The sequence below is a fragment of the Strix uralensis genome, chromosome 1 (genome assembly GCF_047716275.1).
Source record: "Strix uralensis isolate ZFMK-TIS-50842 chromosome 1, bStrUra1, whole genome shotgun sequence".
NCBI lineage: Eukaryota > Metazoa > Chordata > Aves > Strigiformes > Strigidae > Strix > Strix uralensis.
In genome coordinates this window covers 122,466,473-122,476,851 of record NC_133972.1, presented here as the reverse complement: position 1 = coordinate 122,476,851, position 10,379 = coordinate 122,466,473, and the positions used below count along the sequence as shown (strand labels likewise).

Below are 10,379 nucleotides of genomic sequence, written 5' to 3'. Positions count from 1 at the left end.
TGCCTTTACACAGTCAAAATTCCTACTTAAAGCAGCTTATGGTAAATTCCCCAGGTTTGTGTAGCTGCCAGAACTAACAGTCACTCCCCTCACAGTTTTCCTGCCAGGTCCACACGCATCATGGTAGACCAGACTTTATCCTAATGAAAAGCTTAGCTGCTAAGTTAGTCCAGCATTCACTGTATCTTAACAGGCTCAAGTTCTGTCAACAGCAGATCTCTTAGTCCTGCGGAGGCAAATCTCTGAGCCTACAGAGCTATCTTCTCTCCTATTTATAAATTCCCCATCTTCTCCAAAAGAATTTATGGAGGTATGTGAATGCAGAGATGGCTTGGCTCAGTTCTCTCAAAGCATAGAAAGAAAAGTAGGTGTGTGCTGTGGGGTGTGACCTGCCAGCTGGCTTTTCCACACTGAAGGTTTCCCACAGAGCTTCAAAACACCTCTAATAGCCACCACGCCTCCCTTGGGCAGCTTCTAGGGTCTTGGTGTTGAGCTGTCTTAACCTGCACTCCGCAGGTGTGCAGACAGAATGTTATAGCTACTCATCTCCCAGCCGTTTCTCTTTTTTCTGAAAGAAAAGAAAAAAAAATCCAAACAAGTTAAATGCTGCAGTATCTATATGCCTACAAAACTCCTTGCAAAAATACATTTGTATATGAGTTGTAATGTATTAATTACAGATACTTTTGTCTAACTACCCCCCTTCTTTTTCTTTCTCTGTGTGTAACTTTCCTGGGAGATTAATTTAGATTAATGTCTCCTTAGGCTACTTGTTTTAATACTGAGTTACATTCATCTAGGTGTCAGGGAAGTTGATTGTTTTGTCAAGATTATTATCATTTGCTGTCTTTCACTATATTACCGTCTCTCCAGCATATGATACTACGAAACGCACAGTGAGTTATGTTTGCTAACAACTTGCTCTACAGCTTTTGCATTTCTGCGGGTCTTCTGGTGGCATCAGTGAAGGTGGAGGATTCCTACTTGCATTTTGAAAGCAATCTGGGCTGGGATTTGTCAGCAGGGAAGGCTGCTGCGCTAACCCCCCCGCATCGCTTCGCCTTGGAACCCGCAACAGCCAATATATAGCCCCCAGTCCCAGCTCGGACAGGGTTGGATCCTCATGACTGCAACGTGACGTTTCAGGTCATGTTTTATTTACATACTGGGTTTTTTGTACAGGTTTCTCGGTACCTCCTGCCAGTTAAACAGACAGGATTGTGATTGCTGTCAGGAGGGAAGGAAACCTGCCTGCTTGCACTGCAGGTTAGAAACAGTTCCAAAACCAGCTACTGTCCAGTCAGCCCAAAAAAGAAAGAAAATCTTGAGGGCTACAAAAACTGGATTCATTCAAGCTGTGGTTTATTTTTAACACAAAAATTGTTAATCTCCATTAATTTCCATTGTTACGTGTTTACTGCATAGAATGGTCCATGTCCCAGCAGCTCCAGAGAAGGGGTAGGTCCAGGTTATGCAGAACAAATCCCTCTGGGTTTTCTAGTTTCTTGACAAGAGTCTTTCTTCATCTGAAGTAACAAAAAGCCAGCTAAGTCTCTTACTGTGTTCGCTCATGACACTTAGCAGTCTATGAACTTGACATAAAATATTAGACCACATAAACTGCTTCCAGAGCAGTGTTTTCAGGTCAGTAATTCTATGTGTATGGTATCTCTGCCCTCATTTGCTTTCTTTTTTTTTGTTTTGTTTGTTTTGTTTTCCCTTAGCTCTTGAGGAATCGTTTTCCTTATAGGTAAATTCAGCTTTACGTAACATTTTGTAGTTGAAAGTCAGAAGATTTCTCTTGGGTTTTGACACTCAAAAATTAAAACAAGACATACTGCTGTCTGGCTCAGCAGGAACCTCCTCAAGAGACCACCTGAGAATAACACTTTTCCTAAAGTACCAGATGTGCTGTGTGGCTCTAGCTGTGGACAACTTTTATTGTTGCCAGACATCTATACTCTTGGTGCTTGGGTCCTGTCTACATCTGCTGCAGAAAGTTGAACATTATGTAAAAGTAAACTTGAAAATCACAAGACTTTGAACTTTTCAATTTCAAACTAAGTTGAGGGTAGGAGGAAAAGCCTGTCACTTGTGAGTGGAAGACTTGAAGAAGGAGTCCAGTGCTGTCAGCAAGCCAGAGCTGAAAGCAGACGGGTATTAGGAATGGTTTATAAAATCCTTCAAGAGATGCTACTAGAGACAGACCAGAAATTACTAAAACTGACTTGAGAAGATGGACATGAAATGGAAACACATAAACACAACGATCATTAAACTACTGCTCAAAACAGAGTCTACTTTGACTTCATCAAACACTTTGGTCAACTACCTGGTCATTTAGCTGCCCACTGACTGGGAGAACAATGTTGCTACTCAAATCTTATCTGGTTTCACTGGAGACAAGTTGCTGAGCAACCAGTTAGACCGAGAGCACGCTGAAGAATGTAAATGCCATCTCCCTGCAAAGAAGTCTGTCCTTCATCACATCGCCACCAAGCGTACTGCCTTCTCCTGTAAACACCAGTTGACACATGCCTATCAGGGAACAAGAAGGAAAATTCCGCCACGATGTTAGGGAAAAAAAAGCCTTTCAAGCACTTGTTGCCCAGAGGGACTGAGGAATATCCATCCTTGGGCATATTTACAACTTGACTGGAAAAGACCCTGACCAGCATGTGCTAACTCGGCCCCGTTCTGAGCAGGGTGCTGGAGCAGGTGCTCTCCAGCAATCCCTTTTTTCTGTCATCAGTGGATAGATAGCAGCTGCGTACTGGCTCAGTAAAAAAGAACGGACATTTTTAGGTACTTTTAACTTCCCAGTAACATAAGCTGTCCTGCTGTAGCTAACATGAAAAAAAATAATACGATGGTGAGGTGTTAAGATGCAGGTAGTTTCCATACATGTAAACCTGCACACAGGGACACATGCAAGTGCTGATGTTAGATGCTCTGCGGGAAAGCATTCCAACAGCAAAATATAAGGGTGGAGGGAGGGGTGCTTGAGGTTGAAGAAACCCTTGGAAAAAGCATGAATTCTTGTTGACAGATTTTGTTTCCAAGATGCTTGAATTGAGACCCAGTAGCAAACTGAGCTCTGAATTACTGGCAGGTAATATAACCAGCTGGTTGCACAACTCAGTTACACGGTAAACCCTTTCTTTCTGCACCTGCTTTCCAAGAAGTGCCAGATGGATGAAATACATTCTCCTGAATGGGGGAAACTCCATCAAGTCATTTAGTCTAGTATTTTCAGAAGTCCAGTAAAAGAAATGGTCTTGCATTTACCCTCAGAAACGTATAAGGTTTTCCTGTTTAAGATAACTATTTAGAGGACATAATTCTGTCCCCAGTCACAGGGAAGAAGTATGCAAACCTTGACCTCAAAGGTATTTACTTCCATCTATGAGAAAAATTCAGTTATGTTAAATTATTTCAGTTCCAGGAAAATAATACCTGATAACTAACAGAAAACAATCTTTCAAATATAAAAAGCTCTGCTTTCACGAATGTTATCATTCTGGTCACTATGTCACACCATTTTCTTGTCTATAAGTGAAGTCCCTGGAGCATTAGGAGCTCTTTCTCATGTGCTCTGGGTCTAACACAGCAAAATGAGACCGACCTCTCCCCCCACTAATGTGGCAACATCCTCCCTGACCCGAGTCTAGAAGAACTAGATCCAGCATTTCAGCATAATGGCAAGATTAGTGCCAAATCCCAAAATACTGTAACTTCATTAGCCCAACCTAAGACTCCCTTGTCTGTATGTCTGGAGATTACATTACCCCTTTAGGTGCCCTTTCAGTGGTACCAACTGCTGTCCCCCTCTTTTCTGAGTCTTTTACAGAGCCACAGCTTCCAAGTATAGTTTCCCATCTTACTACTGTGGCCTTCATTCTGTGTTCTTAGATACATAGCTTCATGTTTACCTGTAATAAAGTAATGTATTATATGCTTGCTTTCTGTTTACCACCTGATTACGTGAGTGACCTATTCTAATTTCTGTTCCTCTGATCTGTTGCAATATAATGAATTTATGTTTTCTTCTGTATCACAGATCGAAATGGAAAATAGCCAGGAGACAATCCAGGTGAGCTCCACCAGTTAACACCCCTGCACAATGGATGATACTGAACAATGATTGTTTAGCATTGAGACTAACAATTGAGTTAACCACTGGATTTTGAAGTATCTGGTATATTAATTTGTTGTAACCTCTCAATCAAAGAACCGTGCAAAACTAAAGCCTCATGCTTTATAGTAGTTTTATATGAAAATAACTGTCTTTGTGGATTAAGGTCTTAGTCTTCTGAAAATGGTACCAGATTATCTCAGCAAAATCTACTTTCTGTAAATCCATGTCAGTTGACATAAATAACGTACTTCCTTTTATTTTGGTATTTATTAACACAGTCATTTTGGGCAGCATGCATTTCAGGGTATGGACTTCCATCAGGCCCATAGCCAGAAGAATCCAGACAATGTCAGGCTACAGGCCGGACACACAGCGTGAATTGCCCAGGTTGTTCTGTACACCTTTCAAAATACTGTTCCAACGTGAACTTCTTTCCCACCCCCTGGAGATCCCCTAGACTTCCAGTTCTTCTGAAAGTGAGTTTTAGTGACTCAAAGCACTCTTCTGTCAGCTCTTAGAAAGTTCTGGGATGATAACAATACACATCTTCTGATGTTAAGATGTCTGGTATCAGTGGCTGGTTTTTAGAGCCTTTTGAGGCACCCACTGTTTCCTCCGCAGCAATGACACCACTTGCTTTTTTTCCCAAATACAGAACTGGGGTATTTATTGAAATTCCTAAAATAAGTCCACTGCCAACCTTTGTTCATCTCATGGTTTATACTGTGCATAGGTAAAAATCCCAGGCAACCTTGAGTCAAAACTGAGAGTTTTAACAAATCCCCTTGAAGCGTTTTCTAACTAGACCACAGTTATGTTGGTTGAAGCTTCTCACCTGCCTACATCACTGATGGCATCTCTACTGCTCCTATATAGTAATTAATACATTATTAAAATCACTTTGTTCCTGTAATTTTAGAGCTGCATTTTTCTCAAATGGTTATTATTCATAGTTCTGCTGCTCTTCATCTCTGCAGCATCCTTGCGATTCTGTAGTTCTACATGACAGCGGGCTTTTCCTGGCTGCCCACAAGCCATCCCTTCTCCTGTGTGCTGCTTGTCATTCTCTCCTTTCTGTGGAAATCTTTACTTACCCTCCAAAGAGTTTTGGTTTTGATCAGCACAGCCTTAGTGTGGGAGACATATTAAAGTGTTTGTACAGTGCTCCAAGGGGAGGCCCTTGGGAGCCAGGAGGGGGGCCAGTAATGCAGAAGAATGCAAGTTTGCAATGGCGAGGACCTGCAGGAGGAAGAGACTTCCCCCAAAGCCTGAGGTGCCCTTGCAGAACTGCTTCACCGCTCTGCAGACTGAAGAGGAAAGACCCGTCACATCAGGAGAGACACTGGAGCTGAATAAGGCAGCCCGGTCTGCTCCCCGTATAACAACCAGCACAGCTAAGAAGAGGTGACAGGTGATAGTAGTAGGGGATTCTCATCTGAGAGGTACAGAGGCACCCATCTGCTGACCTGACGCACTCCCTAGAGAGGCGTGCTGCTTACAGGGGTCTCGTATCAGGAATGTCACCGAGAGACTACCGAGCCTCATACAGTCTGCTGACTATTGTCCACTGCTGTTGTTTCACATGGGCACCAATGATACAGCCGGGAGCAGTCTGAGGAGTATTGGGAAGGTTTACAGAGTCCTGGGAGCAGCGATAAGGGTCTCTGGAGCTCAGGTAGTTTTTTCATCAATCCTCCCAGTCAAAGGGAAGGGGTTTGAAAAGACCAGTTGAATCTGGCAAATCAACAGTTGGTTATAGGACTGGTGTCACAGCCAGGGGTTCAGCTGCTTAGACCATGGGACTCACCTTCAGAAACCTGGTCTACTGAGGGCTGATGGGGTCCATCTGTCAGAGAAGGGGAAGAGCATCTTTGGCCATTGGCTTGCCAAGCTGGTGAAGAGGGCTTTAAACTAAGGTTTCAGTGGGGAACCTCAATCCATCCCACTCCTACCAGCTTGATGCCAGTGCCAGCAATAGATGCCCAGAGCCTGGAGAGGGGTCACAGGTCAGCAGGAGAGCACCTGAGGAGCAGCACAAAGGAATTCCAGACAGTAAGTCAGCTTCATCGGGGGCCCAATTTAAATGCCTCTATGCAAATGCATGTAGCATGGGGAGTAAACATGAGGAGTTAGAGACATGCACACACCCGCAGGGCTACGATCTTACTGGCATCACGGAGACATCGTGGGATGGCCCCTATGACTGGAGTGTTGGAATGGGGTGATAGAGGCTCTTTAGGAAGGACAGGCAGGGGAGATGAGGAGAGGGGGCTGCCCTCTATGTCAATGACCAGTTGGAGTGCATGGAGCTCTGCCTGGGGATGGATGAAGAGCCGACCAAGAGCTTAGGGGTCAGGATTAAAGGGAAGGGAGGGACAGGAGACATTATAGTGGGGTCTGCTACAGGCCACCTGACCAGGAAGACTGAGTGGACGAGGCCCTCTATAGACAGACAGGAGCAGACTCACGTTCACAAGCCCTGGTCCTCATGGGGGACTTCAACCATCCCAATATCTGTTGGAGGGACAACACAGCAGGACATAAGCAATCCAGGAGGTTCCCAGAATGCACTGATGATAAACTCCTTCTCCAAGTGATAGAGAAGCCAATGAGAAGAGGTGCTGTGCTGGATGTTGTTCTCACCAACAAGGAGGGGCTGGTGGGGAGTGTGAAGCTCAAGGGCAGCCTTGGCTGCAGTGACCATGAAATGGTAGAGTTCAAGATCCTTAAGGCAGTGAGGAGGACACACAGCAAGCTCGCTATCCTGGACTTCAGAAGAGCAGACTTTGGCCTCTCCATGGATCTGCTTGGCAGAGTAGCATGGGATAAAGCCCTGGAGGGAAGACGGGCCCAAGAAAGCTGGATGATATTCAAGGATCACCTCCTCCAAGCTCAGGAGTGATGCATCCTGGCAAAGTGGAAGTCAGACAAAAGTGCCAGGAGGCCTGCATGGATGAACAAGTTGCTCCTGGACAAACTCAAACCCAAAAAGGAAGCCTACAGAAGGTGGAAGCAAGGATGGGTAGCCTGAGAGGGATACAGAGAAATTGTCCGAGCATCCAGGGATCAGGTTAGGAAGGCCAAAGCCCTGATAGAATTAAATCTGACCATCATCAAGGGCAACAAGAAGAGCTTCTACAGGTACATCAGTGGTAAAAGGAAGACTAGGGAAAATGTGGGCCCCCTCTGGAAGGAAACAGGAGACTTGGTTACCTGGGATGTGGGGAAGGCTGAGGTACTCAATGACTTTTTTTCCTCAGTCTTCACCAGCAAGGGCTCCAGCAACACCACCCAAGTCACAGAAGGCAAAATCAGGGACTGGGAGAGTGAAGAACTGCCCACTGTGGGAGATGATCAGGTTGGAGACCATCTAAGGAACCTGAAGGTACACAAGTCCATGATGAGATGCACCCACAGGCCCTGAGGTAACTGGCGGATGAAGTGGCTAAGCCACTATACATCATATTTGAGAAGTCATGGCAATCCAGTGAAGTTCCTGCTGACTGGAAAAGGAGAAACATAACCCCCATTTTTAAAAAGGGAAAAAAGGAAGACCCAGGGAATTACAGACCAGTCAGTCTCACCTGTGTCCAGCAAAATCATGGAGCGGATCCTCCCAGAAACTATGCTAGGGCACATGGAAAATAAGGAGGTGATTGCTGACAGCCAACATGGCTTCAGTAAGGGCAAATTGTGCCTGACAAATTTGGTGGCCTTCTATGGTGGGGTTACACTATTGGTGGATAAGAGAAGAGTAACTGACATCATCTACCTGGACTTGTGCAAAGCATTTGTCACTGTCCCGCATGGCATTCTTGTCTCTAAATTGGAGAGACATGGATTTGATGGATGGACCACTCAGTGGTTAAGGAATTGGCTGGATGGTTGCACTCAAAGAGTTGCAGTCAACAGCTCAATGTCCAAGTGGAAAGCAGTGATGAGTGGCGTTCCTCAGGGGTTGGTATTGGGACCAGCGCTGTTTAACATCTTTGTTGGTGACATGGACAGTGGGATTGAGTGCACCCTCAGCAAGTTTGCTGACAACACCAAGCTGTGTGGTGCAGTTGACACACTGGAGGGAAGGGATGCCATCCAGAGGGACCTTGACAGGCTTGAGAGGTGGGCCTGTGTGAACCTCATGAAGTTCAACAAGGCCAAGTGCAAGGTCCTGCACATGTGTCAGGGCAATCCCAAGCACAAATACAGGCTGGGTGATGAGTGGATTGAGAGCAGCCCTGCAGAGGACTTGGGGGTATTAGTGGATGGAAAACTGACTACAAGCCAGCAATGTGCACTCACAGCCCAGAAAGCCAACCATATTCTGGACTGCATCAAGAGAAGTGTGGTCAGCAGGTCGAGGGAGGGGATTCTCCCCCTCTACTCCACTCTGGTGAGACCCCACCTGGAGTACTGTGTCCAGCTTTTGGGCCCCCAGCATAAGAAGGTCATGGACCTTTTGGAGAGAGTCCAGGGGAGGCCATGAAGATGACCGGGGGCTGGAGCACCTCCTTTATGAGGACAGGCTGAGAGAGTTGGGGTTGTTCAGCCTGGAGAAGAGAAGGCTCCAAGGAGACCTTATAGCGTCCTTCCAGTACTTAAAGGGGGCCTACAGGAAAGATGGGGAGGGACTCTTCATCAGGGAGTGTAGGGATAGGATGAAGGGTAGCAGTTTTAAACTGCAAGAGGGTAGATTTAGACTAGATATAAGGAAGAAATTCTTTACCATGAGGGTGGTGAGACACTGGAATAGGTTGCCCAGAGAAGCTGTGGATGCCCCCTCCCTGGCAGTGTTCAAGGCCAGGTTGGACGGGGCTTTGAGCAACCTGGTCTAGTGGAAGGTGTCCCTGCCCATGGCAGGGGGTTGGAACTAGATGATCTTTAAGGTCCCTTCCAACCCAAACCTTTCTAGGATTCTGTGATCCCTCGGCGGTACTTGCCACTCCCTGCGAGCCCGGCTGCACCCCCACCGCCCGGTGTCCCGGGGGAAAGGGACGGGGGTCATCGGGGATTCAGTTCCACATGCAAGCAGCACCAAGGACGTTATCCTCCCACGAAACGTTTCCTCCGCGCCTAAAAACATATTCCCCCCCCCCCCCGCCGCCAATATCGAATTTTTTTTTAGTAGATTTTCCCAGCTCCCCACACGCGTCAACGCCTCACAACCAACCCACCCCCCCACCCCCCCGACGCGTCACCGCTCCGCCGACTCACCCGCCCCGCGCGCGCAGCCCGGCCGGGCCCTGCGGCGGGACCCGCGCAGCCGCAGCGCCGCCTAGCGGCGCCCGCACGCCGTGTCCCTCCGCGGGCGGCCCGGCCCCGGGGCGGGGGGGGAGCTGGGTGGGTGCCGACCCCCTCCCGCTGACGGCTCCGTGCAGCCCCCCAGACCCGCCTGCCTGTGCCGCGGTGGGGCAGAGGCCCGGCGCACAGGTGACCGGGCTGCCGGCGGCGCTGACTGCTCTGCGAGGCTGCCGTGTGGGCTGCCGTCACCCCGGGAGCCGCGGGGGCCCAGCTGCTGCCAAGCAAAGGTGGTACCGCTTCTGCTGAAGGTGAGGAGAGCCGTGGCATTGACGGGAGTGAGTTTCATTCCCCTGAAGAAGCTGGTTGCACTCACCCCCGCGGGGGTTGCCGCAGGAGCGTCCTGGCCGCTGCTCGTGGGTTCCCCGAACAGAGCTCCACTGTGGGGACACGCGCCTTCGCTGGGCCCAGTCCTCCCTTGACCCCCCAGCTGCCTTGTCCTGCTCCCTGGCTTTCACCACTGCAAATTTATCACCTTTTCCCTGGATTATACGGCCCTGTCCTGGAGCACTGTTGTAAAATTTAAGCAGTTCTTACTTTCTCTGCTACACAGATAAGTAATTCTTTTCCTTTCTGTTTAGACCCTTGCCTCGCTAGTTTGTTCCTTCCCTGTCCGGGCCAACCCTGGTGATAGTAAATGTCTGTGTGTGGACTTCTGGACTAGGTATCTCCAAGTGAAAGGGTGTGAAATGGATGGACATCTGATGGATGGAGAAGGTGAGAGGGCAGTGTCAGTGGAAGGCGATGGTCTGCAGGTGAAATCTCTGGCCTGCTGGAGAATGTGACAGTGACCACATTGTTTCTCATCAGCTGAAGTCCCTTGTCATTCAAGTCAAAGTATGCCACAATATAGCAACAGCAAATGCTGCCTGAGAAGACCCTCTGAACCTGATCATGAAAGGCGCCTGTGTGTGTCTGGGGGAACATCTCTTCTCCTGAGATCTGT

At 47.8% G+C, this 10,379-nt stretch overlaps 1 long non-coding RNA gene across 1 annotated transcript; it reads left to right on the top strand.

Annotated features, from left to right (window-relative positions):
• The first annotated feature begins 462 nt into the window (after nt 1–462).
• LOC141954142 (uncharacterized) lies at nt 463–5,051 on the top strand. Its single transcript, XR_012632105.1, has 2 exons — nt 463–2,805; nt 4,061–5,051. It is a non-coding gene; the product is annotated as an uncharacterized LOC141954142 (long non-coding RNA).
• The last annotated feature ends 5,328 nt before the right edge of the window (nt 5,052–10,379 follow it).